Below are 17,853 nucleotides of genomic sequence, written 5' to 3'. Positions count from 1 at the left end.
CTAGATTCACCTTCAACAGATTCATGAAAACCAAGACCAGTTTTGATGGTAGGATACCTTTCACTACTAAGAATATTATCCAAAATCTTAGTATTGTCTTGAAATAGTAACAATTTATCCTTTTCTTCTAATTTACCTTTTAAGATATTTACCTCAACCTGATATTTCTCTTCCTTTTCCAAATATTGCTTCTTCAATATTTCTTCAGCCTTTCTTCCTTCTTCCACTTGTTGCCTTAATTTGAGAATCTCATTTTCTTGTTCTTCATCTACTTGAGGTAGTTCTTCATTCTACTTATTTTCAAGATCTTCTTTTAGAGAGAGGATCTTAGCTTCAAGACTTTCATAGTAACTGGATCTATCTTTAAGTCTCTTGATTGTTGTACTCTTTTCATTTACTTCATTTCTTAATGATTTCACTTCATCCTACAACTTTTGACATTGATCTTCCTTTCCCTTCTACTGCTTCCTTAATTTGTTTCCTTTCCCCAGCTGAGCTTTTAGTCTGGTAACTTCTTCTTTGAAGAAACACTTCCTTTTTTTAAATAGATCTTGTTGATCTTTGATTTTATCTATGACTTTTTTAACTTGTGCCTCTATGCTCCTTTCATGATCACTTCCAATACCCTCAATATTGCATGGAAAAAGAAAAGTATCACTAGAAGAAGAAAAAATTGTACTTGATACTTCATTTGCTTGTTCATCTTCAATATCAGGTGATTCTAAATCTGAATACTTGCTTCCACCTAATGGCCAATTGTCTCTCCTGTTTTCATTTTTCCTTTAAGATGTCTTCTTTCTTGAAGGTTCTTTCTTCTTTAGCTTCTTTCCCATTGTTTCTACGAAGCTCCTTCAAGCGATCAAGCTTCTGCCAAAGGACCTTCTCTGATACCAATTATTGGAAATAATACTGAGAGGGTGGGTGAATCAATATTAGTCAAATCAATAAAGTTTTCTTTTCATACTCTAACTTATATATGCTACTTCAATGAAGGTAACTTGCGTGTACACGCAACTATATTTAAGGCAACCAACGTATATCCAGCAAACTTATGATTCAGTTAATTCATCATATGTTGATCTTTAATCAGTTCATCAGTACTTCATTAACCATATAAACAGTAACCATGTACAATAGTAATAGAACAAACCATCACATATAAGAAACACACATGAACACCAAGATTTAAGGTTGAAACACAATGCGGGACAAAAACCACCTGCTGCTGTCTTCTTTTAATATAAGGAAAATATGTTTACAATCTTGTACTAGTGTAAACTCACACCACATTGCAAGCACCCACCTACAGAAGGCTACAACCTTCTCTCGTTCTCCGGCTTCTACTGGAAGGGAGCTACAACCCCCTATCTCTTGTACTAGCAAATCCATTTACTAGTACGTAGGCGCCGGCCTATAGAAGGCTTCAACCTTCACTCATTTTCCAACTGCTACTGAAAGGGAGCTCCAACCCCCTTTCTCTTGTACTAGCTGATCCATTTACTAGTAGATAGGTGTCAGCCTATATAAGGTTCCAACCTTCACTCATTTTCCAGTTGCCACTGGAAGGGAGTTCCAACCCCCTAGCTCTTGTACACGCTGATATGTTTACCAGTATGTTCGTGCCATCCTACAGAATGCTACGACCTTCAATTCTTCCTCCAGTGACCACATTTCATAAATTTTTACATTGGATACTCCTAGTCCACAACACCACAATCTAAAGGCCTCGTTTCATCAAATTTTCACACTAGACCCATCATTAACATAGAAGCTCAAAATCAATCATCACTACAATACAACCATCAAATACTTCTGCATCAACCAATCACTGAAACTCAATCATCAATCTCTGAGTTAACCACAATTGAATCAACCATTGAAAGCCCATCATCACTGAAACAAATCACAATCGATCAATTTGAACATTCAGACGACTGTCACCAAAATACAGTCACCAGAACACAAAGGAGAACCCATAACTCTACAACCACAACCAAAACCAACTGCAACTTCAATATCATGTTTCATAATGTGCACGCTACTTTGATGTGCCGAACTAGTGTGTATACATGCTTTTACCAAAACAAACTAGTGTACAGATCTACAAATACTAACTTAAAAACTTCACAGCTATTCCAAACTTTAGAAATAACCATATCATAACATTTACAGAATAAAACATGCGTCAATATTCAGATCTAGACTATTCATGATCAGACCACATAATAATAATTCATTTCAGGTTTTATGATCCTGATCCTCCATTAGATCTCATCCCTCATCAACCACTAAGGTTCATCCTTAGTTAAGATCAAGCAAAGCACAAGAAACCCATAACATGCATATTTTCTTTTGATCTCACTCTTCATCAGATATTCATTCCTTGCACCGGTTGGCCTAATGATCTTCTCCACTTTATATAATTTTAGGCCTTTCTCAATACATTGGACCAAAACCACTTAGGACCAATACCTTGGACCAAATACCTAGGGTCAATAGCTCATACCAAATACCTTGGACAAATAACTTGGCCCAAAAATACCTTGGACCAAATACCTCGGACCAAAACCTTGGTTTTCCAACATGTACGCATTTTTCCTCCTGTGGGAGTGCGTGTAAACGTATATGCTCCTTTTGTTATGTTAACCTACGTGTAGACACTGCTTGGACAAAGTGAACCAACGTATACTTCTTAAACCACTCTCTTTCTTCAATCTCTAGAGTTTGATCTGTAAGTTAACATGTTGCACTGTGAGCTGTCATCTGAGTGAGTTGCCATCAAGGACAACACTAGTATCATAATGCCAACACATTGTGCTATTTTTATAATGTTAATTCCTTTCATGACGTGATGTTTATATTATCAATTATGTGATTTACTAATTGAGTTAAAAGAATCATGGAACCGATGTGTAGTTATACCAGGAAATCTAAGTTAATATGCTACAACAATAAAAATTAATGGTTGTGTAACTCACTATGCTTTTACTAAATATTTCTCTACGTAATGATGATGGTTATTCCTGTAGGAATTCCTTGTAGATTCAAACTGAAAATTCTAATATGCCAAAATAATTTACTTGAATCTACTCTACTGATCACCAGAAATAATAAACGACTCATGAAATCATGAAGCATATAAGAGAAAGATTTCAATCACACATAACACAATGATTTGTTGGGGAAATGCACAACTAAAAACCCCTGCTATCTTTGTATTTCATTAATCATAAAATATGACAAGATTAAAATGCTTTGCTCAAGCTCGAACAACCTCAGCACTATCTCTATCTATCTCATTGCTTCCTAGACAAGCTCAGGCCAATACTTAGCAAATTTCCTGTTTTCACAAGTCCCTATTTCCTTGTGTTGTTCCTCAAGGAATTAGCCCCCATTTTATTGGGAATTTCATCATTGAATTGGACAATCCTCAGAGGGATTCCTTTGGTTGCATGCACTGTCAATTTAATTTAGATGATTTTACAACTGATAGTACATTTTCCCTGAACACCAATCTCAAATCAATATTTCAGTTATCTGACACATGCATGAGTTAATTATTAGTGAATCCTCAATTTACTAGTTGATCATTGCACACATCACCACACTACACTTTAGGAAACACCCCATTGTACTTTAGGAAGCACCACACTAATCTTCAGGGAACACACCATTGTACTTTAGGAAATACAACACTCGATAGCAAGCAACACCCAACTGCCAATCCTCCAACTAATTCCTCCATTAGTTGGAACTAGTTTAACTGACTTTAACTCAGTTAGACTAAATTAAATAATTACAACTCAAAATAAACTCAACTTGTGCTCCTAATTTTAGGAGACACTCTACATGACTCCAGTTAGACTATCAACTCAAATTAACTGAGCCAACTAAATCAAATTAGCATAGTTAACTATTAGAAGTTGTCATGAGATGTGGAATTACAATTTTATTCCCAATTTAATTCCAGGAGAAAATTAAATCAGGATTTTCTTGTTGCATTTTCAACACTTCCTCTCAACAAGAAAGGGATTATATGCTACCTCGATCTTACCTCTATGAATCTTTAAGTTTCATCTTGAAAATGCCGTTGTAAAAATATATGCATCCTGCTCCTCTGTAGGAATGTACTCCAACAACATTATTCTCCTATGCACACAACAATAACGTAGATGGTGATACGAGATGTTGATATGATGTGAATGATTATGAAAAATTGGATTCTCAAAGAGTTTGATACTACTCCAATTGTCACATTAAATCACTGTAGGATCCATTTGCTGACCAAATAACCCAACAAGGATATTCCTCATCAAGATAGCCTCACAAATTTCTTGACTAGAAACCATGTACTATATCTTTGCTTAACTAGGTGAAACTTATCTCTACTTCTTGTTGTGCTGAGAAACTATTGCTAACCCAATATTAAAGATTCCCCCTGATGTGCTCTTCTTATCAGATGCACTCCTTTCCCAATTTGCATCAATGAAGGCTTGAAGCTTCACCCCCCCTCTTCACCTATACCAAAGACCAAACTGAGTGGTGTGTATGAGGTACCTCAACACATGTTTAGTTGCCTTCCAATAGATCTTCATTTTCTTAACCATTACTTGACTATGTTGGTTAACTGCAAAACATATGTTTGGTCATCTGCTTAGCAAATACATGAGTGAATCCACAAGCTTTCTATAAATAGTAGCCCCCACTACCTCACCTGAAGTATGATCGTCCTTCCTCTATTTGTATGCTAGAGGAGTCTCCATGGGTTTTTTGGTATCCATGTGGAACTTATTCAATATCTCATTGTCATACTTTCCCTGAGAGACAAACAATTCCACATCTCCTTGCCATACTTCCATACCAAGGGAATAATGCATGGGCCCTAGATCCTTCATCTCGAATTCTCTTGCAAGATGTTGTTCGAAAGATTTTATTAACTTATAATCACCTGTTAGAATCAAATCATTGACATATAATACAGTAAAAAAAAATTACCTTCAACCACAATATTGTAAGGGTTCACATCTTCTTCACTTTTGGTCAAGTCCAACCCAGTGAAATAACTATCAATATTAGTGTACCAAGCACAGGGTGCATGTTTTGGTCCATAAAATGGTCGCTTGAGTCTGCACACATATGAATCTTCGTTGAAGCTCTCAAATCATTTCGAGTGCTCAATATACACCTCTTCCTCAATCACACCATTGAGGAATGTTTTCTTCACATCCATCTGATGTATCTTCCATCCCATTTGTGTTGAAAGTGCTAGAATAGGTCTAATTGAAGAGTACCTTGTTATTGGAGAAATGGTTTCCTTTTAATCAATTACATCCACCTCAGAGAACCCTCTAGCCAGAAATATGGCCATGTGTTTCTCCACACTCCCATCTTCTTATTTATTTACCTTGTAAAGCTATATAGAACTCACCAATGACTTGTCTGTCAGTCTCAGGACTATTCCCAAATATTATTTCTGATAATGGATTCATACTCCTCAACCATGGCATCAACCCATACTAGTTGTTGCACTTCTTCCTCAAATGGGGATGGTGCAACCTCTAAACTCTCTCTCATCAAAGCCATGTATCCAGTGTACTGATCTAGAGACCTCCTCTACCCGCATTGTGATGTGAGTTCTCCCACATTCTCTCTAACATCATGCATCAATATATTAGCCTCTCTAGTGCACTTCCTTCCATCTTTGGAAGTCTCTGCATGATTGGGTGATTCCGCTCTCTGTTTCTTTGCATGTGGCTGCTCCACATCATCTTGAGGTTCCTCCATCGGAGCTAAACTCTCCTCATCTACATGTAACTAGACCTCCCTCTCAAGGGAAAATCTCATACCCTTCTCTTCATCAAACTTCACATCTCTACATACCAATGTAATCCTAGTTGATTGAAGGTACACCCAGTTGTTCTGAGGTGTACTAGCGTACCCCAGAAATATACCCAACTCAGTTGTTGGTTCTATATTTCTCCATGTATCCTTGGTAACATGATAGTAAAATGATGAACCAAAGATCTTGAAGTGTGCCACATCTAGTTCCTTACCTGAAAATTCTTCTTTTGGTGTACTCATCCTGAGAATTCAATGAGGACTTATGTTCTATACATAAACAATTGTCTTGGACTCTTCAACCCATAAGTGCAACAATATGCCCTAATCATGTAACATCGCCCATGCAACTCCCACAATACCTTTTTTCTTCCTTTCATCCAACCCATTTTTTTGTGGGTTATGGGGTGCTATTAAGTCCTTTGAATGCCTTATGATGAATAAAATTTCTTTAATTAATTTGACACATATTCTCCACCATTATCGCTTCTGAGAGATTTAACTTTCCTACTAGTATCTTTCTCGACAAGTTCTTTAAATTCAAAAAAACATTGAATGTGTGATCTTTCTTTTGCATGAAGAAAATCTAGCACTTGCGAGAAAAATAATCAAAAAATATTACATAATACTTGTTCTTGGCGACGGAGGCTGTCAAGAACGTTCCACGCACATCTAAGTGAACTCTATCAAATATTGCTTGCACATGACTGTATTTATCATTAAGGGAAGCTTTTGTGTACTTCCCTAATGTACACCTTTTGCACGTGTCTCTTTGTTCTAGTGTACCTTTGGGAAGTCCTGTCGAAAATTTTTGCATGTTGTTCAAAGCTCCATGGTGTAAGTTACCCAATCTTCTCTACCAGAAGTCACTGATGTCTCAACTCTGCACCTTCTCTACTTTTGTGCTCAAATAAACACAACCTTCTACATCCAGTTTCTAGAGGTTCTTTACCCAAACCCAGATCTGCTTCACCTATCCTGAGGCTATGTGATGAATGAAATCCTTTCCCTTGCTAAATATCACATTGTAGCCATGGTCCTCTAACATGGAAACTGAAACCAAACTCTTCTTCAAACCTGGAACATATATGACATTTTTTAATGTGAGGGGAGAACCAAAATACCTCTCAAAGGTAACAATCTTGATTCGGTTACACTATACCTCCCATCTCTCTCATATCGATGTGCATTTGGAGGTCCTTCTCCTCCAAGTTACTAAAGAACTCTTTATTTCTGGTCATATGGAGTGAGGCTCCACTCTCCAGGTACCACACACTACCCATCATCGATGTCACTGTGTAAGTGATGAGGGTGAAATCCAACTCAAATTGTTAAGTAAGAGCTTCACGTATCGATCCTCCTAAGGGATTCTTGTTGACCTTGTTGTGTGGACACTTCATGCCATAGTGTCCCAACTTCTAACAATGAAAACATTTAATCCTCGACATGTCCTTCTTCTTGCCACCCTGAATGGAAAAAGATTTAGAATGAGGTGACTTCCCCTTCCCTTTCTTCACCTTTATAGCTAAGGAAAGATCATCCTCATCATCATGCTTGGATGAGGATCCATATCTGGTGTTTTGAAAGGTCACTTCCTGCACCAAGTTAGACCAAAAACTCTCCCACTATGGTATCTTCTCCCTCCCATTAACTTAGTCTTGGTAGTTGTGCCAACTCCTTAGAAGGCCTAGAAGTGCTATAGTCACCAAATAATCTTCAAAAACTATAGAATTGACACTTACAAGCTCATCCCGACATTGGGAGAACTCGGTCAATTACTTTAGTATTGTTGTCCCCTTCTCCAACTTGATTTTTCTAAGCTTGTCCTTCAATGTCATCTTCCTGTGGTCACTATTGTTTTTAAACAGGTCTATCAAGGCCTTCCACATTGCATATGGAGTGTCCTTACCATGGAGATTTGAGACAATATTATCTCGAACTCATTCTAGGATAATCCTTCTCACCTTGACAAAACATTTTCTCCACTCTACCCGATCTTGAGCATTTGATGATGGAGGCTTACGAATATAATTTTCTATGAATTCCTTAACCTCCTTATCTTACTACACTCTCACCATCCTATCCTTCGAAGAAATATAGTTCGAACTACCCTCAAGGGCATCTTCGAATCTCAATTCGTAGAATGACATCCTGTTGGCTCTAAAATATGATACTAAAATTTTGATTTCTCCTACCAAAGACAAACTCATATTCTCCTCTTTTATAGTGATTTTGGTTATGATACCATGTAGAAATTCCTTGTATATTCAAACTACAAATTGTAATATTTTTAAATAATTGACTTGAATCTAATGTGCTCATCAGCGGAAAAATAAATGATCGATGAAATCATGAAGCATATAAGAGAAAGAATTCAATCACACATAACACAATTATTTCCTCGAGAAATCCATGACTAAAAACCCATGCTATATGAATATTGCATTAATCAGAAAATATGGGAAGATTACAATGCTTTGCTTAAGACTGAGCAACCTTTGCACTATCTCCATCTATCTCCTTACTTGCTAGACGAGATCAGGCTAATACTTGGCCAATTTCTTTCATTCCTAAGTCCCTATTTCCTTGCGATATTCCTCAAGGAATTAGCCTCTATTTAATTGGGATATTTCTCAATTATGAATTGCATAATCCTGATAGAAATTCCCCAGAATGCATGCACCATTGGTTTAATTTAGATGATTTTAGAACCGATAGTCCACTATCCCTGAACTACAATCTCAACTTGGTCTTTCTCTCATTTGACATGCACGAGTTAATTATGATTGAAGCTTCAGTTTACTGGTTGATCTCTACAGGCAACACCACATTTCACTTTAGGCAACACCTCATTGTACTTCAGGTAGGACCACACCGCCCTTTAGGAAACACCCCACTATACTTCATGCAACACCACACTTGACTGCAGACAACACGCCACTCGATTGTAGGCAACACCCCACTACTAGACCTCCCACTAATTCCTCCATCTGTTAGAACTCTTTTAATTGAACTTAACTCAGTGAAACTGAACTAAATAATTACAACTCAAAATAAACTCAACTAGTGCTCCTAATTCTAGGAGACACTCTACATGACTCTAATTATGCCTTCAACATGAATTAACTGATCCAATTAAGTCAAATTAAGTTATTTAACTATTATAAGTTGTCATGAGATGTGGAATTACAATTTTATTTTCAATTTAAATAAAGGAAAAAACTAAATTAGGATTTTCTTGTTGAATTTTCAGGAATTCAAATGATCATTGAGGGAATATATAGAGAAATTTAGAAAGTTACACTATAGTAAGTGAAAACAAAATTTCCAACTCCATGCATTTTCCTGTGAGGTTACCTGAGTATGTTACATTTAGAATATGAATTATTTCTAGAGATATTTCAAGTCCCTATGGCTAGAAGAAAGAATTCATCTAACTCTTCTTTATATTTTCTTGGATTACTCTCTTCTAATGAGCATTTTTCTTCTTTGGAAAATAAACTCTTCTTCTAAGATTTTCCTTTGTTATATTTTTGAGATAAACTTCTACTTTTATAATTATTTCATTTTTCTTATCTTATACTTTAGAATAAGGAAATTGAGGAAAAAAGTGGTAAACTCTATGATATTCAAATCATTTAAGAGGCAATTTACTTTTATACTTTCAAAATCCCCTTTTTTTAGCTTCCTGATGAATTAAGCTACCTCTAGATTTGAATCATGGCAAGAGTAATCTTGAGGTTTGTGTTTTTTTTTATGCTTTGAAAATATCCTTATTTGGTCTTATTGTCACCACAACGCCCCCCATAAATTTTCACATAAAATACAAGGACCCTTCATTTTTCACTTTCGGAAACTCCCTGTTTCCTTTCCATGTTAGTGACTGATGATGCCTCTGATCCTTGGGTTTGGAAGTTTTGATTATTCAAGATGAAATCATGTTTTCACATATCGTACATTATGGTTGTTGTGATTATCAACTTTCTTGCTTCATTGTTACCATTTGTATTCATTATGACACCAGTCATGTGGCACCTTTACTTTGCACATTATATTTTTCATTTATCTTTTCTTATTTGTGTCTCCTCCACATAGTGTAGCACACACCTACATTGAAAAAAGATGAGTAATTTATGATAGCATTATACATAACTAATGCTAATATATACATAATAATGTACATAATCAATTGATCCAGATTTAAATAGGAACACAACAAATTATAGATATAACCATAAATACAAAGATGCAGTAGAAATAACACTTCATTTCATTAATATCAAATACTAAAATATGCTTACAAACATAATGGAAATCAGACTAGCTTGGGCGATGGTAGTCTATCTCTGAGAAGAGATGTGGTGGCTACATGCCTCTAAACTATGTTACAATGAGGCTCAAAGGAGTATTTATTATTGAGAAACAATGGAAAACCATAAACATCCCAAAACCCAACCTTAGGATATGAAGCACCAAACTATGGGCCCCGTTTCAGTAAATTGGTACAGCAACTTCCGGGGGTCGTAACTTTGGCATAAAATCTCCATTTGATGCGCACAATACCTTGTTAGAAAGATCTATCCGAGGAATAAAACTTTTGAAGGACCAACAACAATTCACACCCCTTATTGGTCCCATTTTTCCCAAAAAATTTCGTTTAGGGCCTCAAAATGTCTCTGAAAGTTAAGGACCCAAAAAAATGGCAAAAAGAGTAAATTGTCCTACAAATAAGGAAATTGAGAAAATGAAAGAAAAAATGATGGGAGTCGAAGTGGAATAGTTGTGTGGCCACCAATATCCACCTAGATGATTCCTGCCCCCTTAGGAAGTAATGGTTCCCGTTGCGTTGACTTCCTCCATGAGATGAGGAAGCTTCTATTGAACTTGGTCCCTAGTGACCCAGTTTCCCTCGTGAAGGAGTTGGCCTACTATGAAAACTCGATATAGTTGGATCCTTTGTTGAGTGTTCTTGATATGCATGTGCATGATACGATCTATTGTGGCTTGTTCCATGCAATCTAGATTTAACTCTATAGGTGTGATTTGTTCTGCAATGTCTGATGTGTCTAGCAATGGTGGGAAGTATGGTCAAAGGTGGTTCACATTGAACAATGGGTGCAAGACAAGGAATGGGGGAATGTTGAGCTCAAATTCATTGTCTTCCAAATATTGTGTAATGGTGTAGGGACCATATTAGAGTGGTTTGCGTTTCTGATAAGCTTCGGTAAGGCGTTCCTTTTGCAAATGGAACCAAACTTTGTTGCCCACCTGAAACTTGTGTGGCACCTTATGTTGATCATGTCGCTGCTTGTACTTGGACATTGATTTATCTAGAATGTTGTGGACATGATGTTAGATATGTTGGATGTTCTCAATGAATTTGTTTGCCTTATCAGATTCGTACTAGACATGAGCCAAATCTGTCTAAGTAGCTGCAAATGGTATGGCCACATCAATGGGACATAATGGATGGAATCCCAAGCCCACCTAAAAAGGGTTGTGGCCAGTTGAGCTATGGAGAGTCTGGTTATAGCTATGATAGACATAGGGGAGGGTCTCATTCCATGTGCGTGGATGCTTTGAGTTGTACATGTGCAGAATGTGTATGATCATCTTGTTGACGACCTCTGTCTAGCCATTAGTTTGGGGATGCAAACTTGTAGACATAGTGAGCTTGGTGTCGAGCATCGACCAGAGACTGGACCAAAATGTACTAAGGAACCTGTTATCCTAATCTAACATGACAGACTATGGGATCCCAAAGTGTACCCACACTCAATCGAAGAAGAGTTTAGTAATTGCTTTTGTTATGATATTCTTCTTGTAGGTTGCCATAATGGCCATCTTCGAGAATCTATCGACGACCGTAAAAATAGAGTCATTCCCATCCTTAGTAGAAGGAAGGCTCGACATGTAATCCATGGAGATGGATTTCCAAGGTTGAGTAGGCATAGGAAGTAGGGTATAGAGGCCTTGCTTCTTGATGGTCGATTTGGCAATGGCACAGGCAGTGTAGGATCTGATGTACTTCCCGACATTCTATCAAAGATTCAAACAATAGAAATACTTTTGTAGTACTCCCACCATTTTCTTCAGCTCAAATTGTCCAACGGTCTAACTGTAGTGCATTTCCCAAATCATCTTGGCACACTCACTTGAAGGAACACAATGGTGTCCTAGGTGGCATAATACGACATCCTGGAGGTGAAAATCTAGAACTTGCTAACCCTCCAAGAGCATCTAGTATGTGTGGCCTAATTTTGGGTTTCTTTTGTAGAGAAGTGGCCAACCAAAAGTCTCGTGCCCACAACAATTGAGCACGGTGCTCATAGGGGCTTCACCAGGGACCAATACCATACCACGTGCATTCATATTAGGGGATATATATTGATGAAAAGATGACATAATATATTGAGCATATAATAGTGGGTAAGGGGTTTTTATATGTTGTGAATAAAAATTGGAGCTCAAAGTAAATGAAAAATTATAAAGGGGTGTAAAAAATGTTAATGAAAAAATGGATACCTACAATATCTAACGAAAGTAGGGGTTTTTTAAATTTCAAAGGTGTATCGAGTTCATATTGGTAGGGGGTTAAATAATGTGATTTTTAGAGGTATTTTTTGATATGTAGTCAAATTAGTGGTATTTTTTAACATGTCATGAACGCATGTGTTATGTTAAAGGTTCATTGAGTGAAGCCCCCGTGATGGTGGTTAACGCCATGATCGGTGGTCGTCTAAGGCAGTCTATAACATTATTGGTGCTGCCCTTGTTATACTTCATATTCAAATGGAATTGTTGCAGGCATGTGGAACACTTTTGATGGCAATCATTCTGCAACTTCCCTTGCATCTGCATGAACTACAGGGGTCGGTGGTTTGTGTGGATGACTATTTCCTTACCCAAAATGTAATGCTTCCATTATTGGTATGCCTACACAATGGAATACATCTCTTTGTCATATGTGGGATACTTCCAAACTATGCTTGAAATTTTCTCCCTATGATATTCCACTAGATGCCCTTTTTGAGTAAGGACTACCCCAATAAGATAGTTGGAGGCATCTGTCTCGATCTCAAATGGCTATTGCAAGTCTGGTAATGTGAGCACTAGTGTAGAGAAGAGGAGATGTTTCAAATTTGTGAATGCCTTCTTTTGTGATTCGGACCAAAATAAATTTTCTTTCGCTCCTACCTTGGTGATTTAACTCAAGGTCCAAGTGATATGAGAGAATCTCAACACAAACCTGTGGTAGAAATTGGCAAGACCCAAAAAGTTGCAGAGCTCTGCTAGAGTGGTTGGGGTTGGTCAATCCCGAATTACTTGGATCTTGGATGGATCCACATGCACCCCCCGTTCATCAATAATGTATCCCAGATAGTAAAGTTGGGTCATGAAAAAAGTGCATTTCTCCAAATTGGCACACAACTTGTGTTGCCACAGTGTTTTAAGAACCTGTCGGATGTGGTGGAGGTTCTCTTCCCAACTCTAGCTGAAGATCAGGATGTCATTGAAGTATACCACTATAAATGACTAGGTGAGTGGCTGCAAGCTATCATCCATCAACCTCATGAAGGCTGCAGGAGCATTCATCAACCCGGAAGGCATCACCAACCATTCAAAAATGCCCTCCCTGGCTTTGAAGGTAGCCTTCCACACATCAAAGGGTTCGATTGGTACTTCGATCTTTCTGAAATATTTTCCCCTCTTGAGTTCGTCCATAAGGCCATCAATCCATGGGATCGAGTTCCTATTCCAGACATTGATCTTGTTCAGCACCAGATAGTTAATAAAGAGTCTCCAAGTTCCATTCTTCTTTTGTACTAACACGATCTAGCTCCCACAGGTCGATTAACTTGGCTGAATGTGACCTTTCTGAAGTAGTTCCTGAATCTGCCTCTTGATTTTGTCATTCTATCAAACGGAGACCTGATATACTAGTATATTGGGCGATGACTCAATTGGGGTCAGATCAAAGGAGTGCTTGACCTCACAGTGCAGAGGCACCCTTGTGGGGGAGATGAAGATGTCCTCGTACTCCTCCACGGCCTTGTCCATCTGTTCTTGTTGTGTGGAGGGGCCTTGTCTAGAGGTCCTAGCCACCATCTTCCTCTTTCCATGAGGGTGTATCATTAGGAAAATAAATTTCCCGGTTTTGGAAATGAGCTTACTGCATTGTTCTGTAGTAATAAAAGTGACAGCTGTAGGCGATGCTACCTCTCGTATCATGTACAACTTATTTCCAAAAGTAACAATAATAGCATGATGCCTTGACTCATACACAACATTTCACTTCCACAAATATGGTTTTCCTAATAATACATCACAAACATCAAGGGGAGCAACGTCACCTAATACCTCATCTGCGAAGGGCTTGATGCTGTATGGAAGGCGGCATTTTTGGCTCATGCAAAGATCCCATCCTTCGTGAATCCACCCGATGGTGTACGATTGTGGGTGTGTTGTGGTCCGTAAGCCCAGTTGCTTCACAACCTATACCAAAATGAGATTCTTTTCGCTCTTATTGTCAATAATGAATTGTAGTGGGGAACCCTTTACCCACATCTGGGAGTGGAAGAGGCACTCCTCCTCCTTTGGATCTTCGGGTTCCTCGTTCTAGATCTTCATGGTGGAAATGGTGTTATTGGGCTCCACATCGATAATCTGCTTCCCTTTGGCATTCCCCTTATCATGTTCTAACTCAGAGTCTGAACATGCATCTGATTCTGAAGCCTTTAGCTTCGCCGCCAGTGACTACCTGGCCCAACACTAACTTGTGTTGTGAGTGGAGCTCTTATGGAACTTAAACCACATTCTCGTGTCCTTCTTTGGCTTCACAGTGTTGTTCTTTATTTGAATCTTTTCCATTTTTCCTAGGCCACCCCACCTTTTCTTTGTACTTCGTTCTACGGTTTGGGAGCACCTTTCCCTTACTTCGGATTCGCAAATCCAAAGTCTCGCTTCTTCTGTTTGAAATTCGGCTCTATCTTGACAGTGTATTGGTATGTCGTGCCGAGCGAGGAGTTGTCCAGGAACTCTGTCTCATCCTGGATATACCTATGTAGGCACCCACGGTACTTGAGTACCAAATGTTTCTCAAAATCCTTGATACCTAACTTCATGTGAAGGGTATGAAAAACACTGGTAAACTCTGACACATCTTGGTCCCTTCCTTGCCACAACATTGTCTACTTTATGTATTTATCCTCATAGCTCCCGACAGGGTAGTGCTTCTCCTCGATGGCATCCTGAAATGAGTCCCAAGTTGTTGCGGATGAAAACAGTGAGGTCGTACTTACATCCTTCTGCGCACAGTAGGTTTCCCACGAGTCATTGATGTGGGGGGAGGATTTGAGAAGAGAAAAAGTAATCTTTTCTCAGCTGGAAAAATCATGAACATAAAAAAAATCCTTCTACCAAATTTAACAATTTATCTATGGCATCTACATCTATTTGGTCCTTAAATACGGGAATGTCAAAGTTAACTTCAACCATAAAAGGAGTGGAGCCTCCAGAGTGGCTGCTAGAAGTGGATGCATTGTCGGTGGGAAACCGTTGACGAATCTAGGAAAAGTTAACCATAATCATGTTCCTTTGTTTCTCGAGGGCCTCCTTGACCAATATTTTGATAGGATCTCCTATCCCGTCATATTTCTTTTCTTCCCTCATGGGCCGTCGTCGAGTTTTACGAAGCTGATCTTGCAAAGGTTCAACTAGATCGATCCCTAACTCCTTATATCCCAACCTCATTGGGGACATGCAAAGAAAAACAAAGAAAGCGCAAACTGCATTTGATACCACTCATATAGATTTAAACAGGAACGCAACAAGTTACAGATATAACCATAAATACAAAGATGAATTAGAAAGAACAGTTCATTTCATTAATATCAAATACTGAAATATCCTTACAAACAAAATGGAAATCAGACTAGCTAGGGCGATGGTAGCTTATCTCTAAGAAGAGATTTGGTGGTTTCATGCCTTTGAATTGTGTTACAATGAGGCTCAAAGGCCTATTTATTATTGAGAAACAATTGAAAACCAAAATCATCCATGAACCTAACCCTAGGAGATGAAGTTCCACACTATGGGCTCTGTTTGTGTCAATTGGTACATCAACTTCCCAGGGTTGTAACTTTTGCATACAATCTTCGTTTGACATGCACAATATTGTTTTAGAAATATCTATCCGAGGACTATAAATTTTGAATGACCAACATCATTTTAAAACCCATGTTGGTCCAAGTTTTCCCAAAAAACATCGTTTAGGGCCTCAAAATGACTCTATAAATTCAGGACCTGAAAAACTGCGAAAGATAGTAAATTGTGCTACAAATAAGAAAACTGGAAAACTAAAAGAAACAATGGTGGGGGTCCAAGTGGAATAGGCAGGTGCCACCAATATCCACAATTCTCATAGGCCAGAAAGAAAACAATTAAATAAACTTTAGCGTGCATATTAAACTTAACATTTCTCCAAAGAAACATGACCATTAGGCGAGGGACCATTTCCCACTCCCTATGCCTTCGTTTATGATTAAATTAGTTACATATATCAACTTGCGTTAGTCAATTTTGTATTGTGTGTGGGATAATTCCCACTAACATAATAATAAAAAGAAAAAATTGCTTATTTCTCTTAGCCAAATCTCAGTGCGCCTTTCCCATGCTCCTAGAGTGAAGACTAAACCATGTTGCATATACTAATGCATTTTACTCGATATCTGTAATGAGTATCGGATATTTTCCCTATTCTACGAATTCATTGTGAAGTGTTGTCCATGTGTTTTGCAAATTGCTCATTCACAAGATCCATGCATTGTAATTCGTTAGCCTGACTACTGCACATTCATAATGTAACAATTTCTGTTAAATATAATAATGTTTTCGCAAGCTTTTGGGACTCATAAAGCTAATGGTACATTTTTATTGTTTGTAGGGATTTGGTGGAGAAGATTAAGTAGAATAAATTTATGCATAGGATTCACCACACAATAAGATAATTTTCAAGGAACTCACACCCTCATTCACCTCTATCTAGTCCATAGGTCGCCCGAATTTTAATGATTCTCCACCTATTCTCTGTGATCAAATTCATCTAACTAGATGTGGCAACGCATGATAACAACAATAATCAAGATCTATCCAATCATCAAGAAACACAATGAGAATTAGCAAGCGAACAGATGATGTAGGATCAAGAGAAAAGGACAGAAAACTAAATGACGATATTATTCATAAATATTGATGTGGAAATGAGTAATTTCATCCCTGGAGCCTGAATCAAGCAGGAACGAATGGATCTAGGAATAAGAACTATGTAGAATGAATTAGAAAGATGTTTGTTCATTATTAACATCAAACCTATCCTAAACACAAATGATGAATAGAAATCGATCAAATTTGGGCTAAATCAGTGATGGGCATCAAAGAAAGAACTAATGGTACAATTTGAAGAATTAGTTACAAACCATTTGCATTGAGAAAGTTTTCGTGAAAGGTATACATCATCAATCATTTTGAAAGTTATAAAAGGCCTTCTCTTCTTCAATAAAGTGGGGAATTTCAACAAAAAAAGGAAATCGATTACATTATTGTATCATTTTCTCTATGAATTTTATGAGACAATTATTTTTTCGAATTTTCTCTATGATTTTGGAAAAATTATTTAACCTAGAATTATCTACAAAGGTACAACAATGCAAAGATTCATTAAACAATCTTAATTACTCAGCAATGACACAAAGAAATGAATGAATCATCCCTAATCTATGGTCTGAGAAATAACAGTCTCATTTTCTAGAGACTCTATTCTTTAAGTTAGCCTATGAGTTTTCTAAAGTTCTGCTAAGTAAACATTATCAATTTTTAACTTCCTCTCTTGGAGACTGTTGAGTTGAGCCTTCATCCTTTCAATCTCTTGATATTTTATGGAAACATATGCCATTGCTTTAGCTGAGTCAATTGCTAAATCTATGGACTATGTTTCCACTACTATAGATGCTACAA

Source organism: Pinus tabuliformis, chromosome 8 (genome assembly GCF_031772625.1).
Source record: "Pinus tabuliformis cultivar Carrire ecotype Pingquan chromosome 8, CPIR1, whole genome shotgun sequence".
Lineage (NCBI taxonomy): Eukaryota > Viridiplantae > Streptophyta > Pinopsida > Pinales > Pinaceae > Pinus > Pinus tabuliformis.
Note: the sequence above shows the minus strand (reverse complement) of the source record.